This window comes from Cervus elaphus, chromosome 7 (genome assembly GCF_910594005.1).
Source record: "Cervus elaphus chromosome 7, mCerEla1.1, whole genome shotgun sequence".
Lineage (NCBI taxonomy): Eukaryota > Metazoa > Chordata > Mammalia > Artiodactyla > Cervidae > Cervus > Cervus elaphus.
Window position 1 is genome coordinate 9,903,410 of NC_057821.1, and position 15,512 is coordinate 9,918,921.

General features: G+C 48.3%; 1 protein-coding gene across 3 annotated transcripts in view; it reads left to right on the plus strand.

Moving 5' to 3' along the window:
* PACSIN1 (protein kinase C and casein kinase substrate in neurons 1) overlaps positions 1-15,512 on the plus strand; it is a 64,425-nt gene that overhangs the window by 40,020 nt on the left and 8,893 nt on the right. The window lies entirely within an intron of this gene.

Genomic DNA, 15,512 nt, shown 5'->3' on the forward strand with positions numbered 1-15,512 from the left:
TTGCTTCCATCCCTTTGCTGCCTCCCTGCCTTGGGGTTTATAGTTTCTGGAGGCAGGGCCTCTGGGGACTGTCCGGGTCACCCACCTCACAGGAGATGGAGATTGGGTAGTCTGGTTTTTAGATCCAGTGAGAAGAAGGCAAGATGAAGCCAGGTCTGGGACTTTCTCTTTCCAGGGTACCTGGAGACCTGGGGTTCTAGATGAAGCCCAGCCATCTCATGGAAAGCGGTCCTAGCTGGGGTGCTGTAACAGATCGCCACAGATTGGGCGGTTTAAACAGCAGACACTGATTTCTCACAGTGTGGAGGCTGGGAGTCCGACATCGAGGGCCTGTTGGGGCCCTGGTGAGACCCGCCTTCCGGGCTTGTCGACAGCGGCCCTGCTGTGTCCTCACCCGGCGCCCCCATCTGCTGGAGCCTGGGGAGAAGGCGCGTCCCTCCCTTCCTCCTCTTAACATGGACGCTGATCCTGTTGGATTGGACCTCACCCTGTGAACTCATTTAACTTTAATCACCTCCTGAAAGCCTGTCTCCAAATGCAGTCACTTCGCGGGGATAGAGCATCACTGTATAAACTTGAGGGGACACGGTTCGGTCCTTAGCAAACATCTGCGGGAATGTTGGTCCATAGAGGGGAGAAGGAGATGTGAGGGCATCCAGGGAGATGCTTCCTTGGTGGCTCAGAGGGTAAAGAATCTGCCTGCAATGCAGGAGACTCGGGTTCTGTCCCTGGGTGGGGAGGATCGCTTGGAGAAGGGAAAGGCAACCCACTCCAATATTCTGGCCTGGAGAATTCCATGGACAGAGGAGCCTGGCGGGCTACAGTTCATGAAATCACAAAAAGTCGGACACAGCTGCAGGACTAACACCAGGGAGATCACCCAGACAGCCTCCTGTTTTGAAAGCTCTGAAGCTCTGGGGAGTGTGTGTAATAATACCCACGGTAATAATAACGGTGAACTCACACCAACTCCGTGGGGTTGGGGGTAGCATTACCTCTATTCTGCAGATAAGGAAACTGAGGCACAGAGCATTTAAGCCATTTGCCAAAGTCACACCACCCGTAAAGTGGCAAAGCTGGGATTCGAACCTGGTTGCCCTGTCCGGCCCCACGGCAGGGCCGTAACCGGCTGCTCTTAGGGCTGACCTGGGGGAGAGCAGGCTGCCTCCTGAGACAGCGAGGCGTGGTTGAAGGCGGGCGTGCTGAGGAGCTGCACCAGGGTGTGGGGTGAAGTGGGCGTCTTGGGGGCACTGAGCTGGCCCTCGAAGGGAAGCAGGGCAGTTTTGGGGAGAGGCGATCCGTGGGAAGGAGGACGGCGTGCACCCCAGGCCGCAGGGAATGTGTGAACAGAACCCGGAGTCAGCTTGGCGGTATGTCACAGGGAGGGCCGAGAGGACAGTGTGTTCCAGCTGACCTGGACCCTTCCTGCTGCCTCGGAAGCCCCAGCAGGGGCTGGTGAGGGTCCTTGTGTGGCCCCAGGCCAGGCACAGTGAACTCATTCATGTCTGGGTGACCTGAGGATTGGGGAGCTGTGGGAACGTTTGTGGAAGCTGAGGCCCGCCCTGGGTGAGGGCACGCAGCTCTGGCTTCCCGGGGCCCCGTCCAGGTTTGAGCTGAGCTGGTCCTTTCGGCCAGGAGGGCTAGGGTGACACCCGTGGAATGACTCTGGGCACCGGAGCAGGGGAGGGACTCACCCCTGGGTCTGCCTCTGACCCTGCCTCCCCCCTGCTGTGTGACCTTGGACGTGTTATTTAACGTGTTTGAGTCTCAGAGAAGGCAGAGAAGTCACCACCTATTTCAATGTGGTTTTTTTAAAATTTATTTATTTATTTTAATTGGAGGCTAGTTAACTTTACATTATTGTGGTGGTTTTTCCATACTTCGACATGAACCAGCCATGGGTGTACATGTGCCCCCCATCCTGAACGCCCCTCCCACCTCCCTCCCCACCCCACTCCTCTGGGTCACCCCAGAGCACCGGCTTTGAGTGTCCTGCTTCATGCATTGAACTTGTACTGGTCATCTGTTTTACATACGGTGATATACATGTTTCACTGCTATTCTCTCATCTCGTCACACCCTCGCCTTCTCCCACAGAGTCTAAAAGTCTGTTCTTTAAAATGGTGTCTCTTTTGCTGTCTTGAATATAGGGTCGTTGTTACCATCTTTCTAAATTCCATATATATGTGTTAATATACTCTATTTATACTGTGTTTCTCTGACTTACTTCACTCTGTATAATAGGCTCCGGTTTCGTCCACCTCATTAGAACTGACTCAAATGCATCCTTTTTCATAACTGAGTAATATTCCATTGTGTATATTTTGGGGTTGTTATGATTCATTTATATATTTAATGGGTTGTTATGAGGATTAGAAATAGAGTGTATGAAGAGATTGGCACACAGTGGGTACTCAGAAATGGTTGTGGTTGATGTGAAGGGAGAGTGAAGCAGGGGGGTGACAGGCCGAGGCTGTTGACACCTATTTTGTCTGTACTTCGGGTCCCTGAGGAGGGAGGGCACCTCCCCAAGGGCAGAAACATCACGGGGAGTCATGGAGGAAGAGACCGTGGAACTGGACCCTAAGGGTTGACCAGGAGGAGAGGAAGGGGCCCAGAGACAGAGGACAGGAGGAATCTGGGATCCCCACTCTTCTGGGATGCTGGCTCTTGGTTCTGTCTTTATCAGCATTTATTGGACATCGACTGTGCAGGTGACTGTGTTTGACTCTAGAGTACAGAATTCAGTGTTTCTGCTATTTACTGAATGAATGTTCCAAAAGGTTGACATTTTTTTCATTCATTCAATAAATAAGTCTTGTGCACTTACTATGTGCCAGGCACTGCTCTGGATGTTGATAAAATAAGCAGAGAGTCAGACAAAATCGCTAGGCTTACAGAGTTGATGTTTTAAGTGGGAGAGGAAGACAGCAAGCATGATGACTACTGTGTTGAGAGACTGTCGCATGGTGACAAGTGTTATGCAGATTGCAAAAGTGAGGAGGAAAGGGAGAAAGGAGGAGAGCTGGGGCGGAAAAAGAGTTGAGAGTTGAAATGGGGGGAGGTCAGGACATTGGAGCAGAACTGGAAATCTGGGGGTGGGGGGTGGGGAACCATTCCTAGCAGGTGCAAAGGCCCTGGGGTTAGAACAGCAAGGAAGTCAGTGGAGCTGGAGGAGATAAAGAATGGTAGGAGGTGAGGCCAGAGGGGCGAGGGGAGGGCCAGCAGGTCATGCAGGGCCTCCTGGCAAGGAACTGGACTCCTCAGCAGAAATGGGGAGCCATGGGAGGAATGTGAGTAGTGCGCTGGAAGAGTCAGATTTAGCTTTTACCAGTTTCCTCCTGGCTGCTGCCTGGGGAACAGACCAGGGTTGGGGAGAGACAAACAAGGTCAGAGGCAGGAGGACCAGGCTACTGAGGGGAGGTGGGGGCGCTGGGGCCAGCGTGGCCGAGGGTAAAGCTCGGGACCTGCTGATGGGCTGGGTAGAGGGTGGGAGGAGAAAGCGGAGCTGGATGACTCCGAGGCCTGTGGTTTTTAGTGGCTAAAGCCGTGCAAGCCCACACCGTGCCGTCCACACCGGGCCTGCCCTCCCCGTTCCACCCCTGAGGCTCATGTTCCTAACTCTTCTGTCCCTTCTCCAGGTCAGGGGTTGAGGGAACATGACCACAGCCTCTGCCCTCAAGGTCTTTTAAAGGCAGCTAGCAGTGGGCTTGGGGCCTGAGGGGGGACACCTTTCACGCTGGGGCTCCTTTCTCTCTAAAGGCAAGGTCAAGGCCAGCATTGAAACTTCAGATTTTCGGAGGGGTCTGTGTTTTTCAAAAAGAGCTTACTGCCCTTTTATTATTAGATCTTTGAAGGCTCAGGTATTGTTTTCTCATCATACGAGTTGGAAAACTGGGACCCCCAAGGTGCAAGCTGCTTAGATCTGATTGGTCAGCACTCAAGCTGGGGCCAGAGCTCCGCACCGCTGATGCCACACCTGTGCCAAGGGCTGCACCATCCTTACGGGCCGGAAAGGCCTGGCACCTCCCCTGGCTCCACAGAGAGGTTAGTGTTGGTGTTAGCTTCTCAGTCATGTCCGACTCTTTGTGACCCCGTGGATCACAGCCTGCCAGGCTCCTCTGTCCGTGGGATTCTCCAGGCAGAATTCCTGGAGTGGTTTGCCATGCCCTTCTCCAGGGGATCTTCTTGACCCAGGGATCAAACCCGGGTCTCCTGCAATGCAGATAGAGAGGGTCCACGCTGAAAAGGGACCCCCACCCCCATTCCAGCAACAGAGGTGACAAATCCCTAGTGAGAGCTGGCAGTCTCCTTGGGTCGGGTCTCAGCCCCTGGGCGCTCCTCTGTGCTGTCGGGGCGACGACGGCCCCCGCCTTCCAGGGCTGCGGTGGGGGTTAGAGCCGTCAAGACGTGCGAACAGGCCTTGGCCCCAAGTCTGCGCTCCACAAATGCCAACTGTTGTCATTAGGGATAAAGGGCTTTCTGGGCCTCACAGCTTTACAGCCACATCGAGGAAGGTCAGATGGGCGCTGTGCCCGTTTGATGGGCTGAGGAGCGCTGAGCGCGGATGGGGCTCACCCACCGGGAGCAGTGGATTCCGGCCACACTGGCTTCCTGACCTGAGAGAAGCCACGCTCCGTGACGGCAGCCCCTGATCGCCGTTCAGGGAGGCCCCGGCATTTGCCAGAGTGAGGCCGCCCGCCTGCACCCTGGGTGGGGGCATGAGGCCATTTGGAGGAGGCAGGGGTGAGTTGGGGTGGTGTGTCTGGCCACGCGGTGCTGGAGGCTCCCATGCCTCCTCCCACTTCCCCATCCCGATGCTGCCTGCCTGGCCTCCTGGGCCACCTCTGCGCGTCCGTCCCAGGGTGAGAGTGGGCTGGGCCCTCTCCTCTGTCTCATCTAATCCTTCAGTCTGGTTGCATCACTCCCATTTGACAGCAAGGCCCAGCAAGGCCATGTGAATTGCCCGGCATCACACAGCATCTTGGTGGCAGAGCAGGAATCCCAAGGCTAGAGCTATTTCCACTGCACATTCTGCCTCAGCCGGGAGCCAGGAGACCCTGCCTGCATCCAGGGTGGGACCACAGCCAGTTCCACCCTCCCTGGATTGGACAGGGTGGAGAGTGGCCTTTGCTCTCATTCATTCCCTCCTAGCTTGACTTGCCAAGTCTTGACTGCTGTCCCCTCCCTCCACACTTCAAGTACAACCTCGTCTTGGCTTCCAGCTTACTCAGCGCTCCTCCAACACCTGGAGCCTGGAGGCTTTTTTTTTTTTTTAATTGCAGGATAATTGCTTTACAATACTGTGTTGGTTTTTTGCCATACATCAACATGAATCGACCATAGGTATATATATATGTCCCCTCCCTCCTGGACCTCCCTCCCACCCATCCCGCCCCTCTAGGTTGTCACAGAGCTCCTTGAGTCATACGGCACATTCTCACTGGCTGTCTGTTTTACGTTTGTAGTGTATGTTTCCATGCTACTCTCCGTTCGTCTCACCCTCTCCTTCCCCTCCTGCGTCCACACGTCTGTTCTCTATGTCTGCACCTCCCTTGCAAGGCTGGAGGCTTTTTAAAAAGAACATGCAGTTTATGCAAGGCAAAACCTAAAAGGCACAAGAAGACCCATGGTGAAAAAGCCCACTCCCATCCCCCAGCCACCCAGTTCCCCGAAGGCAACCACCATTACTCAGCTTTCCAAAAATACTCTCTGCTCCTGTATTTCCCCCCATAGAAATGGAAGCATCCAGGCGCACGGTGCCGAACCAGGCTCGTTTCGCTTTAGTGACATGGCTTGGAGGGTTCCTTCCATTCAATACCAGAGCATTCCGTTGCAGGCCTGCGTCGTGATTTACTTAACCGGTCCCCTGTGGCCAGGCATTTGCATTGTTTCCAGCCTTTGGTTCCTATAAGCAGGGCTGCAGTAAACAAAATTGAGCGGCATCAGGTCACCTAGCTAGCTGGAAGGTAAAATTCCCAGGGGTGGTGCATTTCCCTCCAACAAGGTTGTATTGAGTCCCTTCCCCACCACCAGGGGTGGGTCCAACCGCTCCTGTGATGGGGATGTCCCTGCCCCCACCTCCAGCTGCTGACTCCAAGGGTTCTGGGTGGGCTCTGACCCCAGGATACTTATTTACCTACCCCCTTGGGGGTCCTTCATTAAACATCCCTGCCCTTTACTGCTCCAAACCTAAATTCAAAATGTTCTTTACGAAGCAAGTATTGCTTTCTAACTGAAAAGTGCCAAATTAAGAAAAAAAAAATTCAGACTCATTTCTTTCTCCCTTGATGAATTCAGCTGCCTTCCCGCCCACCCACCACTGCTGTGCATGAGTGTGGGAAAGTGTGTCTGAGGCTTTGCCAAGGTGAGAGGAACAAGATATATTTAGTGCCTGCGAGGAGTGGGGAGGCAGTACTGGGTGGTTACTGGGAAAAGAGCACCCAGCTCTGGACAGATGGGGAGGCTGAGGCCCCGGAAGGGGAGGGCCACCCAGCGCTGAAGCCTGTAGAGACTGGCCTCGCCCTGCCCGCGCTGCCCGCGTCCTCACTGGCCAAGGCTCCTAGTGTCGGAGGTGTGCCCGGCTCGAGGTTCACAGCTGCTAATATGGTTGTTACCAAAAGGGGGGGGGGTCCAGCTGCTTGCCACTCTAAAGCCACTAAAGAGGCAAGGTTGGCCCAAGGTTTGCTTTATTTTGGAGGCTGGCAACCTTGATGGGAGGGCAGACGCTTGTCCAAAGGCCAACTCCCCGCCACCGACAATCAGGGGGGCAAGAGCTTTTATAGACGGAGGGAGGGGACTACACACAGAAACAGTGCAGTCCGCTCTGACGGTCATCTTGAAACTGGTCGTTCGGTGGTCTAATCAGCGTCATCTTGGTTTTTTAAAATTTTTTGATTTTCTGTTGGAGTATAGTTGATTTACTGTCGTGTTGTGCAAGCTTTAGGTGTGCAACACAGTGCTCCAGTTATACATATATTTATTCTGTTTCAGATTCTTCACTCATATTACAGAATGTTGAGTATAGTTTCCTATGCTCTATGGTAGGTCCTTGTTGGTTGTTTTTTTTTAAATAATGATTTTTTATTTTATTTTTTAAAAATTTGATTCTGTTTTACTTGTTGGCTGTTCTGGGTCTTCATTGCTGCAGGCGGGCTTTTCTCTAGTTGTGGCGAGCGGGCACGACCCTCCTTGCAGCGTTCAGGCTCTGGGGCACACGGGCTCCACAGTTCTGGCGCACAGACTTAGTTGCTACACAGCGTGTGGGGTCTTCCCGGACCAGGGTTCCAATCTGTGTCCCCTGCATTGGCAAGTGGATTCTTAACCCCTGGACTGCCAGAATCTGGTTGTCTATTTTATGTATAGTAGTGTGTGTATGTTAATCCCAAGCTCCTAATTTATCCTTCCCTCTCATGTTACCCCTTTGTTAACCTTCAGTTTATTTTAGAAGTCTGTGAGTATGCTTCTGTTTTATAAATAAGTTCATGTGTATCATTTTTTAAAAATTAGATCCCACATATGAGTTATATATTTTACATAGTAAGAAAATCTCTGGGTCTATCCATATTGCTGCAAATGGCATTATTTCATTCTTTTTATGGCTGAGTAGTATTCCACTGTATATATGGACCACGTCTTCTTTATCCATTCACCTGTTGATGGACATTCAGTTTGCTTACATGTCCTGACTACTGTACGTTGTGCTGTGATACAGATACACAGGGGTGCGTGTATCTGTCTGAAGTATGGTTTTCTTTGGATATATGCCCAGGAGTGGGATTTCTGGGCCATATGGTAGTTCTGTTTTTAGCTTTTTTAAGGACCCTCCACACTCTTTAGTGGTTGTATCAATTCCCAGCAGCAGTGTAGGAGGGTTCCCTTTTCTCCACACCCTCTCCAGCATTTATTGTTTGTAGACTTTCCGATGATGTCATTCTGGCCGGTATGAGATGACGCCTCATTGTGGTTTTGGTTTGCATTTGTCTGATAATTAGTGATGTAGACCATCTTTTTGTGTTCTTTTTGGCCATGTGTATGCCTTCTTCGGAGAAATATCTATTTTAATCTTCTGCCCATTGTTTGACTGGGTTGTTTGTTTTTTGACATAGAGCATCTTGATCGTTTTAAGCACAGTTCATCTTTAGTTCCAGCATCAGTTTGTTCCCCTCTCTTTGAGGCCAGCTCTTGGAACTGTGGCAGCTTGTCATGGCTATAGTCAGTCACCATGTAGTTAACTTCTCCCACCTGGTGGGGGTTTTATTTGTAAGCGTCTATAAGACAGCTCACAGGATACGGCTCAGAATATTATCTATAGTCCTTGAGGAGGAACTAATGGTCCTTGACTATGTTTAATGACTTAACCATTATTATTTAGTCTTGTTGACTGTTTTCCGTTGTTTCTGCATTTTCTCATTTATTTCTCTGATTAAACTTACTCATTGGAAGTTTTTCCGAAGACAAAAGGCAGGCTGAGGACATGAGGGACAAAGACCACAGGTTTCTGCTCCATTTCAGTACCCCCTTTTCCTTGATACTCCTCAGTCTTGAGGAGGGACAGGTACAGAAGAAGAGAATAAAGTTTTGGACAAAGAGGTTAATCACAGACTTGGTAGAGGAACCCTGTTTTAGTTCCATTTCTGTTCCAGTTTTCCCCAAAGCTTTGAGGGAATGGGCCAACATCTGCTATGGAAACTTTCTACTGAAGTGGGGCATTGTGAAAGTAAAAGCATTAGTCGCTCCATCATGTCCGACTCTGCGATCCCATGGACTGTAGCCTACCAGGCTCCTCCGCCCATGGGATTTTCCAGGCAGGAGTACTGGAGTGGCATAGTGAGGCATAGTCCTCCATAATTTTGGGAATGGACACAAAGTTGGAAATAATCTCAACTTCCAAACTTAGCATCAACATTTTGTATTGTGAAAACATTACCTCTCTCTTTGATTACTTGGTCATAATACCTGGACAAACATTTGAAAATCAGTAGACATATTACAATGAGGATAATAATCAAAATGCATCTTGTATTATTCTTTGAATGTGTTGTTTCCCCCTTAGTGGTTAAAGCAGATATACAATGTTTGTTTGTATATCAAACATATATACAGTGTTTGTTTGCAAGACATACAATGTATGTTTCCCCCTTTAATGACAAATCTTTCCATAGAAAGCACTGATAATCAATATATTTTTCCAGCATTGCCAGCTGTTGCTCAGTTGCCTGCACTGGCTCCTGTCAGGTCCCTCGGTGCTAGGCCTATTTTTTGTTTATTGGCCTAGTTTTCCATGATAGGGGAAACTAATCAGATCCAACAAACAAGAACAGAGGTGTGCTCACGGGGAAACATTTGATAGGCTATCCATTTTAGCACTAATACTCAATTGTAACACAAGCATTGTACATATGCTTTTAGTTTTTTTTTGTTGTTCAGTCACTCAGTCATGTCTGACTCTTTGCAACCCCATGAACTGCAGTATGCCAGGCCTCCGTCCCTCACCATCTCCTGGAGTTTGCTCAGACTCATGTCCATTGAGTCAATAATGCCATCCAACCATCTCATCCTCTGTCATCTCCTTCTCCTCCTGCCTTCAAAAATCTTTCCCAGCATCAGGGTCTTTTCCAGTGAGTCGGCTTTTCATATCAGGTGGCCAAAGTACTGAAGCTTCAGCTTCAATATCAGCCCTTCCAATAAATATTCAGGGTTGATTTTCTTTAGGATTGATTGGTTTGATCTCCTTGCATCCAAGGGACTCTCGAGAGTCTTCTGCACCACCGTTTGAAGGCATCAGTTCTTCAGCACTCAGTCTTTTTTATTGTCCAACTCTCACATCTGTACATGACTACTGGAAAAATCATAGCTTTGACTAGATGGACCTTCGTAGGCAAGGTGATATCTCTGCTTTTTAATACACTGTCTAGGTTTGTGATGGCTTTTCTTCCAAGGAGCAAGTGTCTTTTAATTTAATGGCTGCAGTCACCATCTGCAGTGATTTTGAAGCCCCGAAAAATAAAGTGTCTCACTGTTTCCATTGTTTCCCCATCTATTTGCCACGAAGTGATGGGATCAAATGCCATGATCTTCTGTTTTCGAATGTTGAGTTTTAAGCCAGCTTTTTCACTCTCCTCTTTCACCTTCATCAAGAGGCCCTTTAATTCCTCTTCGCCTTCTGCCATTAGGGTAGTGTTATCTGCATATCTGAGGTTATTGATATTTCTCCCAGCAATCTTGATTCCAGCTTGTGCTTCATCCAGTCCGGCATTTCTCATCATGTACTCTGCATATAAGTTAAATAAGCAGAGTGACAATATATAGCTTTGATGTATTCCTTTCCCCATTTGGAACCAGTCCATTGTTCCATGTCCATTTCTAACTGTTGCTTTTTGACCTGCATACAGGTTTCACAGGAGTCAGGTAAGGTGGTCTGGTATTCCCATCTCTAAGAATTTTCCACAGTTTGTTGTGATTCTACACAGTCAAAGGCTTTAGCATAGTCAGTGAGGTAGAAGTAGATGTTTTTATGGAATTCTCTAGCTTTTCCTATTATATAGTGGATGTTGGCAATTTGATTTCTGGTTCTGCCTTTTCTAAATCTAGGTTGAACATATGGAAGTTCTTGGTTCACATACTGTTGAAATCTAGCTTGAAGGATTTTGAGCTTTACTTTGCTAGCATGTGAAATGAGTGTGATTATGTGGTAGTTTGAACTTAAAGCCAGCAGTGATACACATCATAAATAATTGTACTCTATGATAACTTCACTAGAAAATTCTTTCCATCCTAAGCATTGGGGTCAAAAATATGGTTTGAAGCAAAACAATAACTTTCCATTGTGCGTGCTCAGTAGTGTCCGACTCTCTGCAACCCCACAGACTGTAGCCCTCCAGTCTCCTCTGTCTTCTGTCCCAGCAAGAATACTGGGGTGATTTGCCATTTCCTACTCCAGGGAATCTTCCTGACCCAGGGATTGAACCTGTGTCTCCTGCATTGGCAGGCGGATTCTTTACCACTGAGCCATCCGGGAATCCCAGCTTTCCATTAGAATTTTTTAAATTTCTTACCTAGTTCAGCAGTAGGATCTGAGAGTTATTAAATGTTGTCCATATTATTTAACTTACCAAATAATCCTAGTTAGAGCTTCCCTGATAGCTCAGCAGGTAAAGAACATGCAGTGCAGAAGACGCAGGAGACATGGGTTCGATCCCTGGGTCAGGAAGATCCCCTGGAGGAGGAAATGGCAACCCATGGACATTCTTGGGTTCTTGTCTGAAAAATCCCATGGACAGAGGAGCCTAGTGGGCTACAGTCTATGGGGTTGCAAAGAATTGAACCTGACTGAGCAACTAAGCAAGACAAATCCTAGTTACTTCACTATTTCTTCTGAGTGTCTGGGAGCCCTTTGGAATACGCAAAGTTAGCTCGAGAAAGAAACTTGAAGTCTGTTATCCAAAGCAGCTCGATATTCTAGGAAACTTTGGGGGAGAACAAAAACCAAATTCTAGTCTTATACCAGCTTACTATTAATAACAAAGATTTATTTAAATCCAATCTAATCTTAAATCACTCCTGACAGCATACAAAATTCTTTTCTCAGAGTCCCCCCTCCACTTTTTTCTGCAAATCTTTCATCACTTTTTGTATCCATATGATTCATCCCTTATTTTTCTCCATCTGAAAACAACTAGCTCTAGGACAAAACTATTATCATAATTTTTTCTTCAACAAAAATATCTGCATTCTTTATACTTTTTCTCATTGACAACAGATATCCTATTTGCTTTACAGACTGAAATGCTTCATTTTTAGTAGCTTTCATCACATATTTCAATTTTTAACCCATAAAAAATTTAACAAAGCCAAGAAACAAGTAATTGAACTGTTAGGCCAGCATTTACTGATTGGCAAACTTAAGAACATATTCCATAACCTCTAACAACTTACATTTTTCTCATAACCTAATTTCTCTTTAATATGGTACAAGATGCATGTTTAATAAACCCAACATCTTTTGAAGTTCTGCTAATTAACCCAAGGCTGAAGTCTCAGGCAAAGTGGACTTTGTTTGTATTTCAAGGACATGATGAGAGTTAACTTCAAGTTTTCTCCCAGGCGTATTTTTGTTCTCTCAGAATTTTGTCAGAATTCTGAAAACAGTATTTTACCAAGCTAGCTTTTTCTAACTACATATGCAAAAAGAACAAGAAGAATTTCAAAATTCTTTTGGAATTTCAGAAGAGTTTCATCTCAACCAATTTTCTCCAGAGTCTAAAGAATACTATTGTCATATATTGTTTAAAAAATTAGCTTTGAGACTTTCAGTTCAGTTCAGTCTCTCAGTCTGACTCTCAGTCTCACTCTTTGCGACCCCATGGACTGCAGCACGCCAGGCCTCCCTGTCCATCACCAGCTCCCAGATCCTGCTCAAACTCATGTCCATCGAGTCAGTGATGCCATCCAACCATCTCATCCTCTGTCATCCCCTTCTCCTCCCTCCTCATTCTTTCCCAGCATCAGGGTCTTTTCCAAGGAGTCAGTTCTTCACATCAGGTGGCCAAAGTATTGGAGTTTTGGCTTCAGCATCCATACTTCCAATGAATATTCAGGACTGATTTCCTTTAGGATTGATGGGTTTGATCTCCTTGCAGTCAAAGGGACTCTCAAGAGTCTTCTCCAACACCACAGTTCAAAAGCACCAAATCTTCAGCACTCAGCTTTCTTTATGGTCCAACTCTCACATCCATACATGACTACTAGAAAAACGGTAGCTTTGATTAGAGGGACCTTTGTCAGCAAAGTAATGTCTCTGCTTTTTAATATGCTGTCTAGGTTGGTCATAGCTTTTCTTCTATGAAGCGTCTTTTAATTTCATGGCTGCAGTCACCATCTGCAGTGATTTTGGAGCCCAAGAAAATAAAGTCTGCCACTGTTTCCATTTTTTCCCCATCTATTTGCCATGAAGTAATGGGACTGGATGCCATGATCTTCGTTTTCTGAATGTTGAGTTTTAAGCCAACTTTTTCACTCTCCTCTTTCACTTTCATCAAGAGGCTCTTTAGTTCTTCGCTTTCTGCCATAAGGGTGGTGTCATCTGCGTGTCTGAGATTATTAATATTTCTCACGGCAATCTTGATTCCAGCTTGTGCTTCATCCAGCCTGGCACTTCTCATGATGTACTCTGCATATAAGCTAAATAAGCAGGGTGACAATATACAGCCTTGATGTGCTCCTTTTCCAAATTGGAACCAGTCTGTTGTTGCATGTCCGGTTCTAACTGTTGCTTCTTGACCTGCATACAGGTTTCACAGGAGGCAGGTAAGGTGGTCTGGTATTCCCATCTCTTGAACGATTCTGAGACTTTACTGGTGGTCCAGTGGTTGAGATTCTGTGCTTCCACTACAGGGGTACAGGTTTGATTCCTCACTGGGGAACTGGGATCCCACATGCCACACGGTGTGGCCAAATAATTTATCTTTTTCCTAAAAATACAAATTAAAATGAACAAAAAAAGTTACCTTTTTCTTTTAGTGACCTCATTGCTAAAACTTTTCTGTTCACACACATGGAATATGCACTCACACACCAGAACTTCACAAATCTTCCAAGAGGATGGCATGGAGTCCCAAATAAATACTTTCCCAACACAAATTGTCCTCAGCTTCAGACACATGTCAGAACCAATTGGCAAAATGTCCAAATAGCACTTCGAGCTGAAAAGAGAAGTTTGCCTGGGTGCATACTGGTGGACTTACTCAGTCTTGGAGCCTGTCAGCGGGTCTAGATGCCTGTTTCCGTTCCACCAAGGAAAAACGTACATTGGCAGCCAGTTATGCCGAGCAGGGGAGAAATAGGGCAGATCCCCGAAACAAATGGTTTCGGCAGCTGCTAGGAATGTCCCCCCAAACCCACCTCCTGGGGCCAGCTGACCACAAGCAGCGGGCTCCTCACAGCCGCCCCAGCATGTGGTCGTGGGAGGACCCCCCGGGAGCCAGGCACTGTGAGTGCAGCGGCCCCGCAGTGGGTGCCAAAAACTGTTGTCAAACGTAGGGGTCTGGCTGCTTGCTGCTCTAAAGACAGGAAAGAGGCAAGATTGGTGGAAAGGAAAGGTTGCCGTATTTCAGAGCCGGCAGACTGGCAGGGAGGGCAGACTCCTATCCAAAGGCTGACTCCTTACTCCCTGACAGTCAGTGGGGAAGAGCTTTTATAGGTGCAAGGAGGGGGCTGCTTGCAGAAACAACACAGGCAGCTCTGACAGTCATCTTGAAGTTGGTCATGTGGTGGTCTGATCACTGTCATCTTGATTGTTTTAAGTACAATTAATCTTCAGTACCAGGGTCAGGTTATTCCCATTTCTTCGAGGCCAGCTCTTGGAATTGCGGCAGCTTAGGTCATGGCTGCAGTGAGTGTCTATAAGACAGCTCACAGGATATGGCTCAGAGTGTTATCTATAGCCCTTGAGGGGGAGCTATATGATTTTGACTTTGCTTAAAGCCTAAACGATTATTATTTAGTCTTGTTGGACTTGTTTAGTCTTGTAGACTTTCAGTCTTGGTTCTGCATTTTCTCGTTTCTCTGATTAAACTGATTCGTTGGCTGAAGTTTTTCCACAGACAGAAGGCAGGCTGAGGACATGGGGGTCAAGGATCAGAGGGTCCTGCTCCATTTCAGGGTCAGGCCCGTCCTGGACTCACTGCCCCTTTGAAGACCCTGGCTCTCTGCGTTCTGTCTCCTGACTACTGAGCCATGCTTGTTAGAGGTGGCAGTGAGGTCTGGGTGGGGGTGGGAGTCGGGCAGCGTCTGGCCCAGCCTGGGGGCAACACACGGCCTAGATTGGAGAGCCGTGATGCCTGCCGACAGATCCAGGGCACACGGAGCCACCCCAGTGTCTGCACAGATTGCAGTGGCCTGACCTGTGGGCCCAAAGCCCCATGTCCAGGACTCTCAGCAGACACGTAAGTGGCTAGTAGAGGCTTTGAGACTGTGCACCAGGGCAGCCAGAAGGGCATTTCCAGGAGCTCCGCAGCTCAGAGGACTGAGGAGGCACTGAGCCTGGGCACGAGGCGGGAGGTGGCCTGCTGCCAGCTTCCCGACGGGCTTGGGTCCAGGCGCCGGGTGGGGCTTCAGGGAGATTCTAGGGGCTTGAGACCAGGGGTTCTGCATTGATTGGGGATGGCGAGGCAGGGCAGGGAGGAGGAGCTGAGGTGGGTCTGTTGGGCCTGGTGCAAGGATTCAGCTGTGACAGGTGGGCAGTGCCAAGGGGGAAGATTGAGAAGCCTTCTGGGGTTCATTTGAGCCCCAGGGGGCCCTAACAGGGTGTCCGGTCCTGGGGAGGGGGTGTAGGACATGCACAAAAGTAGATGTGGTTTCTGCCTTTGAGGGGCTGTGTGTGTCTATGAAGCAAACCGCAGATTTATATAAAGTAAATATGCAATTATGTGGCCCGAGGTTTTATCTCTAAGAGTCCAGGAGCATAAAACCATCTGGAGACAGCATGGTTCTGGTGGGGAGAGGAGGCAGTC